This window comes from Elephas maximus, chromosome 3 (assembly GCF_024166365.1).
Source record: "Elephas maximus indicus isolate mEleMax1 chromosome 3, mEleMax1 primary haplotype, whole genome shotgun sequence".
Taxonomy (NCBI): Eukaryota; Metazoa; Chordata; class Mammalia; order Proboscidea; family Elephantidae; genus Elephas; species Elephas maximus.
In genome coordinates, this window is record NC_064821.1 from 155,335,033 (window position 1) to 155,355,209 (window position 20,177).

General features: G+C 44.0%; 2 non-coding genes and 1 pseudogene across 2 annotated transcripts; 1 reads left to right on the plus strand and 2 right to left on the minus strand.

The window, feature by feature from the left end:
• Positions 1–13,301, minus strand: part of LOC126071375 (uncharacterized) — a 28,472-nt pseudogene extending 15,171 nt beyond the window's left edge.
• A 3,360-nt stretch (positions 13,302–16,661) lies between these two features.
• On the plus strand, positions 16,662–16,734 carry TRNAV-CAC (transfer RNA valine (anticodon CAC)). The gene has a single exon. It is a non-coding gene; the product is annotated as a tRNA-Val (tRNA).
• Positions 16,735–18,093: 1,359 nt separating this feature from the next.
• Positions 18,094–18,167, minus strand: TRNAN-GUU (transfer RNA asparagine (anticodon GUU)). Its single transcript has one exon. It is a non-coding gene; the product is annotated as a tRNA-Asn (tRNA).
• Positions 18,168–20,177: the final 2,010 nt, after the last annotated feature.

Below are 20,177 nucleotides of genomic sequence, written 5' to 3' on the forward strand. Positions count from 1 at the left end.
TGTGCCTTAATTTCTTCAATTATAAAATGGAAAAAATTATAAGTTCTGCCTGCTTTAAAGTGTTTTGAAGGATGAAATAAACATAAAACACTTAAATCAGGTTTTGTTCCATAGTAAAAGTTTAATCAGGGTTAATTACTATTATTAACCATTATTAATATTCATGCTGCTGAGTTTGCTTACTGTTTTAGTTATCTAGTGCTGCTATAACAAATACCACAAGTGGATGGCTTTAACAAACAAATTAATTCTCTTACAGTTTAGGAGGCTAAAAGTGTGAATTCAGGGCACAAGCTCTAGGAGAAGGCTTTCTCTGTCAGCTCTGGGGAAAGGTCCTTGCCTCCTTTCAGCATCTGTGAGCTCAGCATCCCTTGGAGATCTGCATGTGTCTTGGCATCAACCTTCTTCCCTTGGGTCTAGGAGGTTCCCAGTTCAGGGACCCTGGGTCCAAAAGACCGTGTTCTGCTCCTGGCTCTTTTTTTTTTTGGTGGTAGGAGGTCCCTCTCTCTCTCTGCTTGAGTCACTGTCCTTTTATCTCTTGTAAGATAAAAGGTACTACAGGCCCCACCCCAGGGAAACTCTCCTTACATCAGATCTGGACTGTGATCTGAGTCAAGGTGTTTCATCCCACACTAATCCTCATTAACATGATCTAATCCTGCCTTATTAACATAGCAGACAGCTGCCTCCCAAATGGGACCATACCCACAGGCACAGAGGCTAGGATTTACAACACATCACAAAACGGAGCCCAAGGTCTCCTGCACCAGAACTACTTAACAATCTCTTTGCTGATGATTCCAAAATGGCTTCCTAACAGAACAACAATAACAGCATCATCACACTTGGAACTTTGTTCTAGATTGCTAAGTCTTTGATATACGGGCTAGTTATTATTAAAAGGGCGAATTGATACACGGATGCCTTGCTTCTACTTAAGGAGCTCTGGTGGTGGTGCAGTGATTACGGTGTTAAAAGGCTGGCGGTTTGAACCCACCAGCTGCTCTGTGGGAGAAAGATGTGGCGGTCTGCTTCCGTAATGATCACAGCCGTGGAAACCCTATGGGTCAGTTCTACTCTGTCCTCTAGGGTTTCTGTGAGTCAGAATCGACTTGACGGCAGTGGGTTTGGTTTTTCGGTTTTTCCTTGTACTTAGTTTACAAAGTATACGAAAGGAAAACAATAGAAGACACTGGTTGTTAAATTTATCCTAAAAAACTTCAATGTCAAAAATCGTAAGTGAAATTAAAATGCAGACAACAAATTTGGAAAATATTTATGAGTTATGACAAATGAAAAATTAGTTTCCTGAATGTGTAAATAACATTGACCAATCAATAAGGAAAATCTTGAAAATGGAGCAAGGATGAGAAGGGATAATTCATAGCAGACATAATTAAAATCAATAAACATGAAAAAATGCAACTGCAGTAGTAATCATATAAACAAATAATAAAGAGATACTATTTTTTGCCTATGAAGCTGGTAATGATTAAAATAGGTAACAGTTCTGGCAAGGTTACCATAAGATTTATTCTTTCTTACACTGTTTAAATAGTATAATTCAGGAACAGAATCTGACAGTATGTTAGCAAGGGCCTTAAAAAAGTCCATACCCTTTCAGCCAGACATTTCAAGTCTGGAAATCTCTATGGAATTAGAGGTTCATAAAATCATTTGTTTACTGTAGCCTTGTTTATGGTGGCAAAAACCCCAACCATATCAATGACAACAAAAAAACAAAATAAGCCCTGAAACAACCACAGCAAAAAAAACTGGAAACAGATATTCCTAATGAGTTAAAAATAGAAAATGATCAAATAAATTAATGTTCACTCACATGGTAGAATTATTAGCCACAATATTTTTGTTGTAGCCATCAACCATATTTGGAAATAACTCTCAATAACATGAAAATGCAAACATTCATACATAATATTTTTTATATATATGTATGTGTATATGATGGGCTTGTTATGCTAAGCCGTTATTAACCACGTTTTGAAAGAACTTTTACTAACCTAAGTATTTATGAATACATTCTTGGTCCCTGGGTAATGCAAATGGTTTGTGTTTGGCTACTAATGGAAATTTTAGTGGTTCAAATCCACTCAGTGGCACTGCAGAAGAAAGGCCTGATGATCTACTTCCATAAAATTACAGCCATTGAAAACCCTACTCTGACACACATGGGGTCACCATGAGTTGGAATTGACTTGACAGCAACAGGTGTGGTTTTTTGGATATGTATACATATACCGTAACATATACAGTTATTATAATGCATAATTATACCATAATGAAATAATTATATTTTTAAAAGTAAATCCCCTCATAAACACAAACACGCATACACATACTCTGGAAAAAGACTTGGAGAATATAAATGAAAATCTTAACAGTACTTATAGCTGACCAATAGGTAAGAAAGGACCACAAGAAACTCTTAAAACACTGTTAAAAATCCTGCTACAGGTATATAATGATGATTTACAGTGCATTTTTGCATACTTGTCAACTTGAGCTTCCTAGCCATCCTGTGATTAAGTGCAGACAGGTATCATTTTCCCTTTTTATAGATAAAGATACTGAGGCTCAGAGGGATGCCTTAAGTTAGCCATGGTCACAGGGTTAATGAAAGGCATAGTTGAAATTTGAACATGAGCCATTTGACACCATAATGAGCTACTTTCACTGCACTAAGTTGACTGTAAGATCACATGGCTAGAAAATCTACAGCTGTAAAGAGGTCAGGACATTGTGACCACCTACAGTTGAAACTCCTGAAAATCTAAGAGAAATAGGGTAAGTCAGTTGAGATTCTAGGTAATAGTTATATATAACCAGATGAAAGGTTCTGCAGACTTTAAAGAAATTATTTATTATTTAAAACATGTGAGCACGCTGGCTAAATTGAACAAGCATTTTCGTGAGTCATCCCTGAGACCTTTGAAGGAAAGTAAGTGGGTATTATTATCTCGGTCTATACAAAGGGAAATAAACTCATAAATAAGGAAAGAATACTCTTCAGTTCACACGGTGAAACGGTGAGGAAGCAAGGCACAAAGCACACATTCCTGGCTGCCTATGTCCTGTGGTGGCTTCATATTCCTGGCCCCCTGCACAGGGGAAGCAACTGAGGGGGAGGTCGTCAGGCATTGTTTTGCTGGCTAGTAAGCAAACGCACTGCTCACTGAAAGGCATGGCCTCTCTACCTTATTTCTTTTCAGACTCCCATTTTATAGCCCCAAATTAGAGCCTGAGCATTCTCAGCCAAAGAGTCCCTGAGTGGTGCAAATGGTTGAAAGCTGGGCTGCTAACTGAAAGTTTGTGGTTCGAGTCCACCCAAAGGCATCTTGGAAGAAAGGCCTGACCATCTGCTTCTGAAAGGTCACAACCACATAAAACTCTATCCACTCTACAACACATGAGGTTGCCACGAGTTGGAATTGGCTCCACAGCAACTGGTTTGTTTTTTTTTGGTTTACTCTTGGCCAAGAGTTTTGGAATGAGAAAAGTGATCAGTGTTGTAATTTCATACCCACCAGGAAGCCAGGGCACTCAAAGTTTACTCTGCTTACATTTGAAAAGACTGCACCCTGGTCAGCACAGGAAGTCTCTGTGGGGCCAGTGTCTCCTGGGTGCTGATAATTTTCTCTCTCATTATCAGGTTTTCTTTCATTTCATCAGTAAGTACTCATTTATATAACCTACTCTTCCCTTGTAAGAAATTATCTGCTTGATCCAAGCTCTAAAAGTTTCCCCTCATTTTTCTAAATTTGTCTGGTTGGAGAGTTTCTCCTTCTGGATTTTCTAAATAGTTTACTAGGTTCACCAAATCACTTTGCATAGATAGATCTAGTGTTCATTATTCTTAAAATGTAAAATGCTATGATAACAAATTTTATACTTGCTTTTACCTTTGTGTGCTTGGTATCTTGAAAAACCTGTATAAACAGGTAAATATGAATAGGTGATTGGAAAATATTATGACTCATGCATAGATCTAGAATTCTGTCTCATACCAATATTTTGGTAAAAATTCTGAAGCATGCAGAGGGTTATTGGCCATCCCATAATAGCCATTTTTCAGAAAGGTCTACTCTTGTTACATTTTTGCTACAACTTTTACAACTCCTCACCATGATTGGTTGATTCCCCAGGTTTCCTTTCTTCTTCTGGCAGGAGGCCGAGGTACAGGCACACCAACTCCAAATTCACCTGCTATATGACCTTCCTGGGGTGGCAGTAACCAGTGGTCACCATTTTTTTTAGGGCCGTGCTCAGCATTTTTAGAGCCCTGTGCAAAAACTCATTCCCAAAAATTATGTGGGGCAGAGCCAAGATGGCAGAATAGACTCTTTTGGTGAGCCCTCTTTACAACAGAGTCCCAAAAAATCAAGGGAAATGAGTATATTTGTGACAAGGTGGGAGCCCTGAGCATCAAAGGCAAGCTTAGACAATGAACTGAGGGGTAGGGGGAGGAAGAGACTGTTCAGAAGTGGAGAGGAGTTTTTGGACCTGAATCGCGGGGAGCCCTCAGGCACCATTCCCGGAGCAGCAGCAGCAGCGGTGGTGGGCTGGTACTGGCATTCCGCAACAGTTTCTTCAGGAAGAAGTAGCCAGCTGCACAGCCTACTTACACCTCCAGAACCTGAGAAGAATGGTGCTCTAGGCAAAAGCTAAGTATTTGCCTATATTTTACCGCCCCCCCCCACCCCCAAGCTGGCTTCACCAGCAAAATCCCTGGGCCTGAGATAGGCCCTGTTGAGCACCAAGAGCCATCCTCCCGGCCTTGGGGAAGGAAAAAATTTGCAATGGGGGGAAAAGATAATTTGCCACCTCCACTAACCAGGGGAGCTCAGGACAGAAGAGGCTCCTGTCCAGGCATAAACCATCCGTGGACCTTGAGCACCTTTCCTTTCTGCATGGACCTGTGTGGGCCTATTTCAGGAGAATAGGCCCTTGTTGGCAAACTCCAACAATTTCAGCTGTGTGGTGGAGAGGTGGGTATTTGATGTTTGACATTGCTTTGCCTATTAAACAAGGTCCTCACCTACCCACATCAGGGACCTAAGGACTGGTAGCTCCACTCAGGTCATCCAGCCACCCGAAATAGGGGTCCAAAGATAACCGATAACCTCCCAGTCCTTACAACCAAAAACTTTGGGTGCCCATGGTCCGTCTGCAGAACCCACCCACCTGCACACTCTAGGGAACAGGGACACGTTTTCCTCAGAGACACTTGATGGTCGGTTCTCAGTCCCCTGCCTTGTTCAGAGCATGACCTGCTGCTGCAATCAGATACCGGTATATACGCCAATCACCCCTGCCCCTCTAAGACTGTAAGACAGAGCCTGTACCACACACTTGATAATCAGCTACTGGAAACCTGAGCTGAATTCATACAAGAAAACTGAATGGACACCTAGACTGATATACCTGATAACAGCTCTAGCCAGCTGGGGACAGGACACCAGAGCTCCAAAGGCGAAAATAATCAAGCTAGCTCACTCAAGCAACCCATAGGGGTATACCAAAACAAAACAAAGCAAGCAGCTACGACACAGTAAGCAAGCATAAACTAATACAATACCTTATAGATGGCTCAGAGACATCAGTCAATATCAAGTCACATAAAGAAACAGACCATGATCACCTCAACAAGCTCTCAAAACAAAGAATCCAGGGATCTTCTACATGAAAGCGTATTCCTAGAACTACCAGATGCAGAATACAAAAAGTTTAATATACAGAACCCTTCAAGACATCAGGAAGGAAATGAGGCAATACGCAGAACAAGCATATTGGTTTGGCAGATGTTGGATGTACTGCTTTTTCATAATGTAATATAGTGTATTCACTTCCATGATGTGATCTCATGTGATTGGCCAATCAGTTGTAAGAGTTTTCTGAGGGGTGTGGCCTGTATCCACTATAATGGTTGTTCCAGCAAAACTTACCGACCTCCCCGCAAATTGGCTGATAACAGGAGGTGGTCTTTCTAGGTTGGCCAGCCCCCATCTGAGTTGCTTTACTAGCATAAACCTTCAAGTGTAGTCTGGAGGCCTATAGTAAAGAAACCTGTTGTCCATTCCGACTCACAGCGACCCTATAGGACACAGTACAACTGTTCCATAGAGTTTCCAAGGAGTGCCTGCTGGATCCAAATTGCTGACCTGTTGGTTAGCAGCCTTAGCACTTAACCACTACACCACCAGGGCTTCGTAGTAAACAAAGGAATCTCAATTACTTAGCAAATTCCAAGAGTTTAGAGTTATCTCAAGGAGCCCTGGTGGGACAGTGGGTAAGTGTTGGGCTGCTAACCCAAAGGTCAGTGGTTTCAATCCACTAGCACTCTACTGGAGAAAGTTGTGTCAATCTGCTTCCCTAAGGACTTACATCCTCGGAAAATCTATTGGGCAGGTCTGCCCTGTACTACATAAATGTATGTATGAGTTGGAATTGACTTGACAGTAGTAGTTTGCTGTTTTGTTTTGGTTTTTGGTTTAGAGTTATCTCTTAGAAATCAAGGACAAAGATAAAATTCCTTGGATAAAGTTAAATTCTTTACACTACATTTTAGAAAACATGTAAAAAAACAATGCATGACATATTGAGAAATTGCAATGTGATGGACGTGGCCAAGCTCTTAGAAAACAGACTGTGGCTGTATAAGTGTCGGACCTCTGTCTTTACAGCCTCAAGAGCATGTGATCAATTATGAGTCACAGCAGATGAGGTTAGTCTGGTTTGTCTAAGTGTGTAAATGTTAAGCATTGTTAATTGTTTTATTGTAAATCTGACAAATAGATGCTTGTTGTAAGAAAACTTACAAAAAAAGAAGTGTATAAAGAAGAAAATGAAAGTTATCCTGTCTCATGAACCCACTTCCAGATAAACCACTGCTGACACACCTTTCTATACTCTACTTAGGAAGCTGTGGTGGCTTTGGAGTGTAATGGAGCTGTTTGCCCAAGGGACACACAAAGTCCCAAGTCCTGCCCTGACAATCATCTGCCCTCCCTGGGCAATGAGAAATGGGTGAAGGCGGAGAAAAGGAAATAACACTATTGTTTGAAGAAATTTCACCTTGGGACAGGAAACTCTGGCAAATGAGGCAGAGTTTGTGGTTTATGATGGAGACTTAAAGAGCTGTGCTATTGCCCTAAACCCAAAGTGAATTTTACCTCATTTCCTGAGATATGAATGATTTTTTTTTTTTTTTTTTTTTTGCCATCCATCCAGCTGAAAGTGACCCTATATTACAGAGTAGAACTGCTCCCATACGGTTTCCAAGGAGCAACTGTTGAATTCAAACTTCCAGTCTTTTCAGTTACCAGCCAAACTCTTAAGCAGTGGGCCACCAGGGCTCTGAATGAAATGATGGAAGTCAATAAAAGGAGAAAGGCAGAGAGAAAGCAAGCCCACTCACACAGGTCAACCGTACTCAAGTCCTGTCTGACAGAGGACTGCCTTGAGATTAGTCTGTGAAAACTATGGATGCTAAATTAGTATTTACACACCTCCACTGAGATCTTTGGAAACTCTACGGGCAGTTCTACTCTGTCCTATAAGGTGCTATGAGTCGGAATTGACTCGACGGCACTGGGTCTGGGTTATCGAGATGAGTTGTAATCAACTTGATGGCAACGGATTTGCTGTTTTTTTTTTTTTTTTTTTTGAGATAGTCATATATATCAGTTGGAATCAACTTGACAGTAGTGTTATTGGGTCTGGGTTTTCACTGCGATACTCATAGGTACGAGTCAAAATCCACTGGACAGCAATGGAAATCAGGCCTGGTGTTGGGATGCAGTGATCAACTTCTCAGGGTGTTCCATGGCGTAATGGTGAGCCCTCTGGACTCTGAACACAGAGTGTTTAATTTTTTTTTTTTAACTCTTTACTGAATGAAACTCTTGACACCCTCTTCCGTCTCCCCCTCCTAATGGTCATTTAGGAGCCAGAAAGGTTTCAGACTAGAAGAAGCAGGAGGGGAGCCCCAGGCTCCGCAGAGCACTGAGCTGCTCCAGATCTCCCTCTTGCTCCCCGCGGCCTTTTAGGCCTCGCAGCCTGTCCCTTCGTCCTCTTCTCTCCTCCTCAGAAACTGAGATTCCAGAAACCCTCAGAAAATACCTGAGGAAGGAGAAGAGACAGGAAAAAACAAAGGGGAGAATAGAATGAAGAAAAAATGAGAAAGTAGGGAGGGGAAGCAGAGGAACTGGGCGTTCATGGCAGCAGTTTCAGTTGCTGGGTGTGGACCACCGCGCTCCTCACTCAGGAGCGATCCCATCCCTTCCTGACCCGCCCGAAAACCCAAACTCTGTTCCACCGATAAACCTCAAAGCAGCTTGCCTGGCATTTGTTCTTGCAAAGTTTCCTTTCATAGTGTGGAGGGGTGAGGTGGATTAAATCCGTTGGCAACTGAGTGGAAGTCAAGTGAAGCACTTTTTTGGCTCCCTTGGTGTTGACTAGCAGTTGATGCAGGCACCAACTCAGATGCACTCCTTTTTTCACCTTGCAGGCTGTCTGCAGGGGGTAGACTGGAAAATCAAGGCGTAACAATGTTTCTTTAAAGAGAGAAATAGCCAGATAATTGGTTATATGAGTTGAAAGTGGTTTTCTCTGGAGAACAGGAAATGTAGAAAGGGATCAGGGGACTACAGTTTTTCATAACAAACTTTTGGGCATATATTACTTTGATAAAGATACATACTAAAAAAAGGTCATCGAAAAAGAGGAAGACCCTCAACAGGACAGATTAACACAGTGGCTACAACAATGGGCACAAGCGTAACGATTGTGAAGATGGCACAGAACCGGGCAGTGTTTCATTCTGTTTTAAGTAGGGTTGCTATGAGTCAGAACCGACTCAGTGGCACCTAACAACAGGAACAATGAAAAGAGAAATAATTTCGTTGTTATGTAGAATGTTTTTAAAGTTTGTCGTTTGTTTTTGAATTGAAATTTTGATGTAGTCATATGTATCACTCTTTAAAGGTTCTGGGGTTTGTGTCATCTGTAGAAATTGTTAGAGGGCAGGGCTTCCCAGCTCAGGACTAAGCCCTGCGTGACCAGGAATGACCAGGAGAGGCTCAGAGGTTCCACACGAGCAAAGGTTTATTAGGGACAGAAAGAAAGTAAAAGGCTCCGGAAGGAGAGAGGGAGAGGGATTTCTGCCTAGCTTTTTTTTTTTCAGCCTCAAGTCTCTCAATGAAGAAAGGAGATCCTGGGGCTTATAAAAGTTTTTTGGGGGAGGGGAGAAGGCATTATCTTTATTCATTAGATGGGTTGAGATTTCCAGGAGAAGGAGAGGGATTATGAAAATCAAATGCACAGGAAGTTAGAATTCAAGATGGACTTCCTCACAGAGGTTGCTGGAACCAAGATGTAGTCTGTCACAAAGGCTGCCAGGAAGTCCAACAGGACTTATTTGAATCTCTATTTTTTATTTCTCTCCTCATGAAGCTCATGCTTTCCTCCATTTTTCTGAACCTATACAGTGTGTTTATAATAGCTGTTTTAATATCTTGTCTACTGATTCTGTCATCTGTTACTTCTGTTAATTGATTTTTCTCATGCTTATGGATCATGCTTTCCTACATCAGGGTTACTAAAAAGTTGTTCTTCATATACTCCTTTAAATATTTTAGGACTTTGCTCTGGGATGCCGTGAAGTGACTTGCAAACAATTTCATTCTTTCCAGGCTTGCTTTTAAGCTTTGTTGGGGCAAGTTCAGAACATTCTAGGCTAATGTGGACAGGGTATTGAGGCATTACCCTTCTGAAGACTCTCCTTCCTGCCACATGTGTTAGATGCTCTTTCCATTCAGCCTGGTGGAAACACACACTGTTACTGCCTTAGTCTGAGCTCTGTCATATACTTCCTGTGGTACAGTGCCTCCAAAGAGCTATTTCACATATTTTGTCTTGTCTTCTAGTGGTTTAAGGTAGAACAGTAAATACCATTTTCTCTAACACCAATGTGGCTCAAAGCAGAAACCTGTACACTTTTCTTATATTTCACAATTAAGGGGGAAAAAAACCCTATCTTCGATGTTATTTCCTATCTCCCATACCTAATATGCAAAGTGTGGTAGCATAGTGCTGAAGTGCTAAGTCTCCTCACAAAACAGGCCTACAGTTCAAATTCACCAGGCACTCCCTGGAAACTTTATGCGCCAGCTCTGTTCTGTCCTGTAGGGTCCCATTTCTTCTCAATCAATGCCCTCACTTTAACTTCAGACACCTTTCAAAGTTGGGAATTCATTGGCATTGTAATTCAGCCACTCTTACAGTAAGATTCTGTGTTAGATTTTTGGCAATATCAGCTCTGTTACTACAAGAAATAAGGCTTTCTTTCAGGAAGCAAGTTGCAACTTTGAGGTGTTTTTTATGGCGTTTGAACTGTAACTCTGAAGCCCTGAGCTCCTCTCTCTTATCACTTCATCTAATGAAAGGAGGACCAACCAACCAGCTTCCGTACTTCTCATTCTGACAAAACTGTGGAAAATTTTGAAACGTGTGATCACCCAGAGCCTCGCTTCTCACCAATACATGATCTATTTCTGTTGATATTTGGCATATTAAAATTGCCACCTCATGCCATGGATTAACAGCACCCACTTTACTACTGGAGGTAGAGTCGTCAGCACTTTTTAGGACTAGTCAGACTTGAGAACCAGTTTAGAAAACTCATCCTTATGATTCTGTTCCCCTGGAGCCACTCTCAGCACCAAATGTCTTAGGCTGGATACTTAAGAGAAGCAAAACCAGTGAAGCATGTGTATGGGGGTGTGTGTGTGAGTGTATGCATACATAACTGTGTGTGTGTATATATACATATATAGGTATATATGGGTATAAAGAGAGAAGTTTATCTCCAGGAAATTGCTCACATGGCTGTATGGGATAGCAAGTCCCAAGTCCATGGGTCAGACATCAGGCTGGAGGCTTCTCTCATCTCACGTACCTGAAAGGGCTCATGAACCCAAGATTGGCAGGTAAGGTGGCAGGCTGCTGGCTAAAGTACCAAGAACTGAACGTCAAACGATGACCAGCTAGATGCAGGATCCAGAGCAAGCAAGCAAGGTTTGGCAAAACATCTATACATATATTGGATGCAGGCCACACCTCTGAACAAAATCCCCTTAACTCTGATTGGCTTATCATGTCACATCACATCATGCAGAATGACTACATCACTATATAGCTGCCAGATTACATCATTACATGAATGCCAAACCACTGAGAATCATGGCCCAGCCAAGTTGACACACAACCTTAACCACCACACATTACCAACCCAGTGATTACCTTAAGAATTTTCCCAATTGGTAACTAAAACAACCTATAAATAATTTTATCTACTCCTCTAAAAATTTTAAGTCCTGTTTCAATACACATTAATCTACTTTTCCTTCCTAGGAAAGGTAAATCTCATGATAGTCAAAGTCAAATAGATGTTCACATTCTAAACTTGCCTCACTCTAGTTTCACTGATGATCAACCCTGATGGCAACCCTTCTAAAATATTTTTTTTGCTTATGAAAATGAACTAATAACACACCTGAGTACTTATACTATTATGGTGTAAATTCCAAATATTCTGCTATAAAATAATATTTACTGGGAGGTCATCCTACTCAGATAACTTTGGTGGGAATACGCCATTTAGGTAAAACCCTAAGAGAATTGATTTTTGACTGTATAAACAGGTTCTTCCTTGAGGGGATCTACCTCTCTTTCATTCAAAGAGCTCTGTGCTTGTGAATTTGTTGAGGGTCTGTGACTGTCTCTTGCTGTGATTCAAGTCAGACTATGTTCACCAGACTTAGTGTGTTTCTGCTTATGCAAATCAAGTAAGACTTTAATAGGTTGCCCATCTATTGTGTTTCTAGAGACACCAACCAGGGAGTTAATGCCAAAGAGCTTTGAGGGACAGACCATTCTGATTACTGCTTGAGCTTTGTACTCAATGTAGTAACTGAGGTCACCTTGTCCTTTAAGGTTAAATGTTGTGACTTGACCCTTCCAATCCCATCTTCCCATCATCCCCATTCATTTCAATGATCCCAGTTCCATGGTAGCAGTTCCCACTGTCTTTCATAAAATGACCACCACAGAGTTCTCTGAGGATGTGAAAACAGTTCTGTACGATCTATTTCTCACAGCCTTGTTGAAGGTAGTGTCTTCTGACCTTTCCAGGGGATAAAAGTAGGGGCGAATGAGCATGTCTGTGGAGTGTACAATTAATTTTTACTCAAAGGATTTGGACTTTTTCCCTGGTTTCTGAGAGAGAATCTCTAAACACCTGAGATTTTCCCAGTGATTGGAGTCTTTGTAATTCCTGGAGGGGCTCCAGGTCACACCTGAGACTTTATGCTCAAGGAGCAAGAGGGACCTCTTTGAGAGGATAAAGAGGAAAAGTCCCCAAGAGGCTGGTTTAGAGGGGTATTGCCAAAGGAAAGGAGTAACCAAAGGATCCTGAGATATCTGCAAGTTACTTTGAAATGGAATAGAAAATACATACATATGGAGAGATGGACAAAGCTAATGTGGAAAATGTTCACTGGTAAATGCGTGAAGCATAAAGTCACTACTCTTTCAATTTTATGTTTGGAATTGTTTTGAAAAAGGAGATTTGGAGCTCTTGTCACAGGTTCTACTTTGTTCTCTGGAGATGAACATTCTGAGAGCGAAAGGTTAGGTTTCTAAGATGAGGACCACAGGAGCGGTGAAGGTTCCTGGTGGCCAAGGGCAAGATACAGCTGTTGGGAGCTCCAAGCCGCTGAACAGTTGCTCATCGCCTCTCACCTCTCCAAGCCTGGGCAATTCTGGGACTCTTCTGCATCAAACAAGGCGGAGGAGAGAGGGCGCAAAACAAATTTCCTTGACCGGGAATTGAACCCGGGTCATGGTGGTAAAAGCGCCAGATCCTAGCCACTAGACCACCAGGGACCTGCATGGCCTGGTGTAATCCCCCTCCTCCAGATAGTACATCTCTTCTCACCAAACTCAGGAAGCCAGGACGCCTACCCTCTGCTCCTGGGATCGTCCCCCAAGGCCCTTTCCTCCTTGTCTTCTCCAAAACGCCAGTCAGCCTGCAGCACACCCAGGGCTGTTAGGTCTCTGCAAGTTTCGGAGTCAACTGGCTCTTCCCCGCCGCCGTACTTCAGACCTGACATAGAGATGTGCCTTTGCGCGGTGGCAGCGTGTGAAGAGACGGTGGCTGGGGTCCAGCGAAGGGCACGAGCCTGCAGGGAGGAGGTGCCCAGGGTGGGAAGACGGCCAAGCATGTGCGCCCAAGAACTCCAACATCGAAAAGGGTTCAGATGGATACAGAAACAGAGACAGTCTGGATGAATAACTCTTTGAACCAGGACCCCCGGACCCCTTATTGAACTCCGGATTTTCCCCCGAAATTCCGCTGCCCCTGCCTTTTTCCCATCTTTGTTGATTTCCTTTCATATGCTCAGGCAAAAAGTGCAAGCTCTCCTTGGCGCAGGTCTTTTCCTCACACTCCACATCTAATTATTAGGAAATTTTCGTGTTCTCCATGGTAGTACAGTGGTTGAGAGCTCAGGCTGCTATGTAAAGAGTCCATAGTTGGAATCCACCAGCCCATCTTTGGAAACCCTTTGGGGCTGTTCTACTGTGCTCCCTATGAGTCTGAATAGACTCGAACGCAGTAGACCTTTTGGGTTTTTGTCCGTCAAATGTGGACGTTGGTCTATACTGTTCCTCCCTTTCCTGAGCTATGAATTTGGACGAAGGACTCTTCTGATAAAGGCGGGAGATCAGTTTAAGGCGTGGCCCTCCGCTCGCTCAGATCTTAGGGTTCGAGACCCTTAATTGCAAGGCCTGGGGTTGGGCTGCCTTTGCCCCCTTTTATTTGGCTCTGTCCCTCAAAATCAGCCTGTTCCTGCCCTGTCTTGGGAAGTTTGGGACATGCTTGAGACCCCTTGCTCGACTGGCCTCTCGAGGTCAAGAAACCAACTCCCTTCGGGTTCTGTCTGCAGAGAATCTTCAAAATCGCTGTTTTTCCGTTTCTTGAACTGGGCCCTGCCCAGGTGTGCGATATGCGGGGGCGCACGCCATGAGTTTGTGGTTCTCCAGTAGCCCGCTCTTCTCTGCCCCTGTAAAGAATCCAATGCAGGTCTTCAAGGCTGGCTTGGCCTGTGTTGCTTGTTAGATATTTTCAAAGAGCCAAGTGCCCTAAGACGCATGTTTCAGCCTTTGCTAAGGTGCAGCTAAAACATGAAGGTGCGATTAAAGTAGTGGACTGAAATTGAGTGGCACAGAACAAGAGACTGCACAAGTGTCAGAGAGGGGACAGAGGGGAGGAGCTGAGGCAAAAGGGCTTCTGAGGAAAGAGTGCAGGTCAGACCCCAGGGAAAGTGCAGGGTAGGGCCTGGAGGGAGGGTTCTGGTGTTCCTGGGAGGATCCGACGTGTGGATCATTTTGCGTGTGTGCCTGTGTGATAAAATAGATAACAAAGCATTTGCTATTTCAACCACTTTATGTGCACAATTCAGTGACAGTAATTACGCTCACCATGTTGCGGAACCATCACCACTATCCATTTCCAGACTTTTTCCACATCCTTAACAGAAATTCAGTGCCCCTTAAGCAATCTTTCCTGCCTTTTCCCTCCCACCCGCCCCTGGTAACCACTAATACACTTTGTTCTCTACGCATTTGCTATTTTAGAGATTCCAAGTAAGAGGGATCATATAATATTTGTCCTTTTGTATCTGGCTTCTTTCATACAGCATAATTTTTCTAGGTTCTTCCATGTCTTAACATGTATCACAACTTCCTGTTTATGGCTGAATAATATTCCATTGTATGGATAGACCACATTTTGTTTATCCATTCACCTGCTGATGGACACTTGGGTTGTTTACACCTTTTGGGTAATGTGAATAATGCTACAGTGAACACTGGTGTACAAATATCTGTTTGCATTCTTGTTTTCAATTTTGGGGGGTATATGTCTAGTAGTGGAGGTGTTGGGTCATCTGGGAATTCTATGGTTAACTCTTGAGGAACTGCCAAACGGATTTCCAGAGGCTGTACCATTTTACAATTCCTTCAGCAAGGAGTGCGGGTTCCAATTTTCCACATCCTCAGCAATGCTTGTTTTCCGGTTTTCTGCCAAATGGTTGAGCACTCGGGTACTAACTGAAAGGTTTGTGTTTGGAACCCACGCAGAGGCGCTTCGTTGCCATCCAGTCGATTCTGACTCATAGCGACCCTATAGGACAGAGTAGAACTGCCCCATGGGGTTTCCAAGGCTGTGATCTTTACAGAAGCAAGCTGCCACATCTTTCTCCCGCACAGCGGCTCCTGGATTCGAATTGCTGACCTTTCAGTTAGCAGTCAAGAGCTTTAACCACGGCAGCACCAAATTACAGCCTTGAAACCCTATGGGGCAGTTCCGCACTGCACTCATGTGGTCGCCATGAGTCGGAACCAACTCCATGGCAACTACCAGCAAGTGGGGGGATGAATAACATTGCACATCTTTTCATGGAAGCAGCGCCATTAAAGGGGCCACCGAGGCGCTGGTCCGAAGCCCCGGGGTGAGAGCCCTCACAGCTCCTGGGCTGTGGGGAGCTGAAGATCCCGAGAGGAGCTTAGTTCTGAAAATGGAAACTCTAATGAGCTGTCAAAGTCCTAGCTTTACGTATAAGAAACAAAAAGCGCAGAAAACTACATTATGCCCTAACTGAAGCTGCAGACTCCTTTGCCTGAGGGATTGTTGGTGCTTTTCCCGAGGGCTTTCTCCAGCACTTTGCTGCTGGCAGTCGAATTTCAAATGTAGTTGAATTTCCTGTGCTGGAAGCCAAAGTACTTGAAAACTGCAGGTCCTACAATTTTCATGGACAAATTCTTAGGTTAGCTCACTCACCTGGTTCCCGAAGTGCGGTGCTTATCACCTTCGCCTTATGCGCGAAAGGTCCCTGTTTAGAAACCGGGCGGAAACAGGTTTTCTTTTGCGGATAGACAAGTGTTCGCCAATAGCCTTGTAAGGAGAAGAAGGAAAAAAAAAAAAAAAAAAACTGCAAGAAGACTTCCAATTACTCAGCATCTTTAGCCAGACCTCATTTCTCTGCTTTAAATCAGATGGCAGACCAGGACACAATTCTCATCTGGTTGTTGGGAGGCGGGGCACCAAACGAGACATGCTTTATGTGAGTTTTAGTTCCTGAGAGTTCTAAAGGTTCTCTTTGTTCTCTTCTATCACCTGAACCTTCTCCACCGGCTGACACTGAAAAAGAAAAGGGCCTCAGGAAGCACCGAGCGACCCCTTTGGGCAAAGGGGACTGAGCCTCCCGATATTCCCTGGCTTAGGGTTCCTCGCCTACCCTCGAAACAAGGACAGTGGGGCCCCACACGTTTGCTTTGAGTTCTCACATCAAAAGCAAACGAAAGTGGCAGGAACAAGAGAAAGAGATAACAAAGAGGCATTAAAGCTAAGCCTTGAGGGAAATGACCAGTCAAGGCAAATGAAGTGAGCCTTGGTTCACTCAGTGTTTATTGAGGCCCTTTCCAGGACTTTCCTGCTGGCAGTGGAATTCCGAACTGGGATTGAATTTCGTCCACTGAAAGCCACAAAAGTTAAAGAAGAGCAGCATAGAGTTTTTCCGGGTGTTTCTGTAGTGTAGTGGTTATCACGTTCGCCTCACACGCGAAAGGTCCCCGGTTCAAAACCGGGCAGAAACAGTTGCTCTTTACTCCTCAAAGCAGAGTGCTACTTTTTCTCATTGCTCTAGATCTAGAATCACACTCGAGTCCCAGAAAGTCCCAGAGGGAAATGCACAAACTGTGATGACCCATAGGAAGGTGCAATACAACCGGAAGTACTGCAAGATTTATGCCATTTTATATGAACCTAAATCCTAGGGTGTATCTGTGGAAATGGATCCTAAGGGGTTAGAAGCAGGGCGGAAGGAACATAATGTTGGATACGGCTAGGTTTCCTTATTGACATAGGTGCACTAGATAGAAATTCTGGAGCCACTGTGTTTTGAGCAGCTGCCAGCAATTCTAAATTGTTCACTTGAAGCAGTTGACTGAAAACTTGCACCCAAAGGTGGCCTACAGTAAATGAACTTGAAATGCCAGAGCGTCTGTGATGCATTTATTGTAGAGGAAAATACCGAAAGCCTTAGGGGGATTAGAAAGCTACAGGAAATTTATCACGTAAGACATGTTTATTCACCCATATCTACAGCCCCAGGTACGGTCAGGAAGACATTACCTTTAACAAGTATGTGAGAAATACATTTAAGGGACCTGTCCTTGCATCCTGAAAGCATTCTGTGGTGGCGATTTTATGAAGGATAGTGGGAACCCTGCCATTGACCTGGGTTTCTCAAATTAATGGGAGTCTTAGTGAGGGTTGCTAAAGAAACAGAACGAGGGATTATAAATAGATAGCTAGATAACTAATGGTGGTTACAACTTTATTTGTAATTATAAAAGCATAGAAGCAACTTAAATTGCAGAGTATATGGCGAGGGTTAAATAAATCATGCTGAAACCAAACCCGTTGCTGTCGAGTCGATTCGGACTCATAGCGAACCTATAGGACACAGAACTGCCCCACAGGGTTTACCAAGGAGCGCCTGGTGGATTCAAACTGCTGACCTTTTGGTTAGCAACCGTAGCACTTAACCACTACACCAACCCAAACCAGAAACCCAGGGCCGTCAAGTCGATTCCGACTCATAGCGACCCTATAGGCAGAGTAGAGCTGCCCCATAGAGTTTCCAAGGCGCACCTGGCGGATTCGAACTGCCGACTCTTTTGTTAGCAGCCGTAGCACTTAACCACGACGCCACCAGGGATTCCAACCACTACTCCACCGGGGCTTAAATAAATAACACTACAAATAAATAATATGGGGGGGGGAACTTCTTAGTCGAAAACAAGTCCCATGATTGCTTCAGTCATTTCCGAGTTCTCAGTTTCCAAGCAAAGGGGACAGAAGGGTGACTACCATTTCTCTCTGCCTTTCCCTAGTAAGATTTATGAAGCAGAAACGCTGGGAATATCTTAACACGTGCAAAACCTGGGGACCGTCCCTAAGTGGGTTCGAACCACCAACCTTTCGGTTAACAGCCAAACGAGCTAACCAATTGCGCCACAGAGACCACAGGTAACCCCACCTGTTTGTACAAGGAGTGAACGCCTTTGAGCCACCGGACGGTGCCAGCGGCTTTCTGCAGTACGACCTGCACAAACCCTCGGAAAATCCGGCAGGTTGGGGTGACAAATGGTGTTGTTGATCGCGTTAAAATCAGTGCGTTGGGTGAGTCTGAAGCTAGGAGGGCAGCCGAATGGCCTTCGCCCCTCCTTGCTCCTCCTCCGCCTCAGATGCCTGCGACCCCCGGAGATCCCGGGTCTGCAACCCCTGTCTGACCCCAATAGGGTCCAAGACACTGCTGCTCCGCCTTCGCCCGCCCGCCCGCACCATGGAAGCCCCCCGCTCGCCTCATTTGCGGTAGGTGGGGCCGGAGCGCGGAAAATAAGTGAAGAAAGGGGAGCGGTGAAGAGGGGCGAAGGAAAGCAGGGAGGCGTGGGCGAGAACAAGACCTCCAGGAGGCAGGTGCAAAGACTCGGGCCAGGTGCTGGGGAGGAGAGAAAGGTTTCTATCCTGTAGCACAATGGGGAGGGAGGAGCTGAGAGATGGCAAGAAGTGAGAGAAAAGCAGAGCACCTGTGGCTGTTCAAGAACAAAACAGTGTGAATGTTTTCATGTCAAAAAAGTTTAAAGACCAGTGAGCGCTGACAGGTTTGTGGTGCGCCGTGATCGTATAGTGGTTAGTACTCTGCGTTGTGGCCGCAGCAACCTCGGTTCGAATCTGAGTCACGGCAGTGTCTGGCGCTAATTTTGTCACTCACTGGCGCGCTTCGTTTGGTTTGCAGTTCATTCCCGCACGGGCATCGCTCCCCATCTGCGCCTAGAACTAGAAGGCAGCGGGCCTTACAGCTAGAGGTCAGAAGGGAAGGAACCCCGACAGCGTGCATACCTGGAGCCAGGTCTAAGGGAAACCTGCAAAAGGTGAAATGCCTCTCACTCAGCCTAACAAGTACCTTCCACTGTTGAGATGATGTGGTCATAACCGTTTTCCTGGTAAAGGTATTTCAAATACCAGCTGGGCTTTTGTACACGAAACCAGAATAAACTTTTAAAGCGTTTACAGTAAAATCCAAACCTCCTGCCATAGTCCGTTTGCGGGCCATGTCCCTCACCGCTTGTCCCTCAGTTTTTATGCTAACAGTACATTATTGAAGTGTATGAGCATCACTTATTAATGAAGATCAAAGACCACAGCCTTCAATATGGATTGCACCTCAACAACAACAACAAAAAAAAAACACAAAAATCCTCACAACTGGGCCAATGAGCAACATCATGATAAACAGAGAAAAGATTGAAGTTGTCAAGGGTTTCATTTTATTTTGATCCACAATCAACAGCCATGGAAGCAGCAGTCAAGAAATCAAAAGACACGCTGCATTGATTGGGTACATCTGCAGCAAAGGACCTCTTTAAAGTGTTGAAGAGCAAAGATGTCACCTTGAAGACTGAGGTGTGCCTGACCCAAGCCGTGGTATTTTCAATTGCATCATATGCATGTGACAGCTGGACAATGCATAAGGAAGACCAAAGAAGAATTGTTGCCTTTGAATTGTGGTGTTGGTGAAGAATATTGAATATACCACGGACTGCCAGAAGAAGGAATAACTCTGTCTTGGAAAAAGTACAACCGGAATGCTCCTTAGAAGCAAGGATGGCGTGACTGCATCTTACATACTTTGGACTTGTTATCAGGAGGGATCAGTCTCTCGAGAAGGACATCATGCTTGGCAAAGTACAGGGCCAGCAGAAAAGAGGAAGACCCTAAACAAGGTGGATTCACACAGTGGCTGCAACAATGGGCTCAAGCATACCGATTGTAAGGATGGTGCAGGACCAGGCAGTGTATCCTTCTGTTGTGCATACGGTCAGTACGAGTCAGAGCCGACTCGACAGCACCTAACAACAATAATACAGAAATCTTTAGTGAACAATTACTGAATTTTGACAAATGTAATCAAGTTACAGAAAGTTTCCATCATCCCACCAAGGTCCAAGGAGCTCCTTTCTGGGTAATCCCC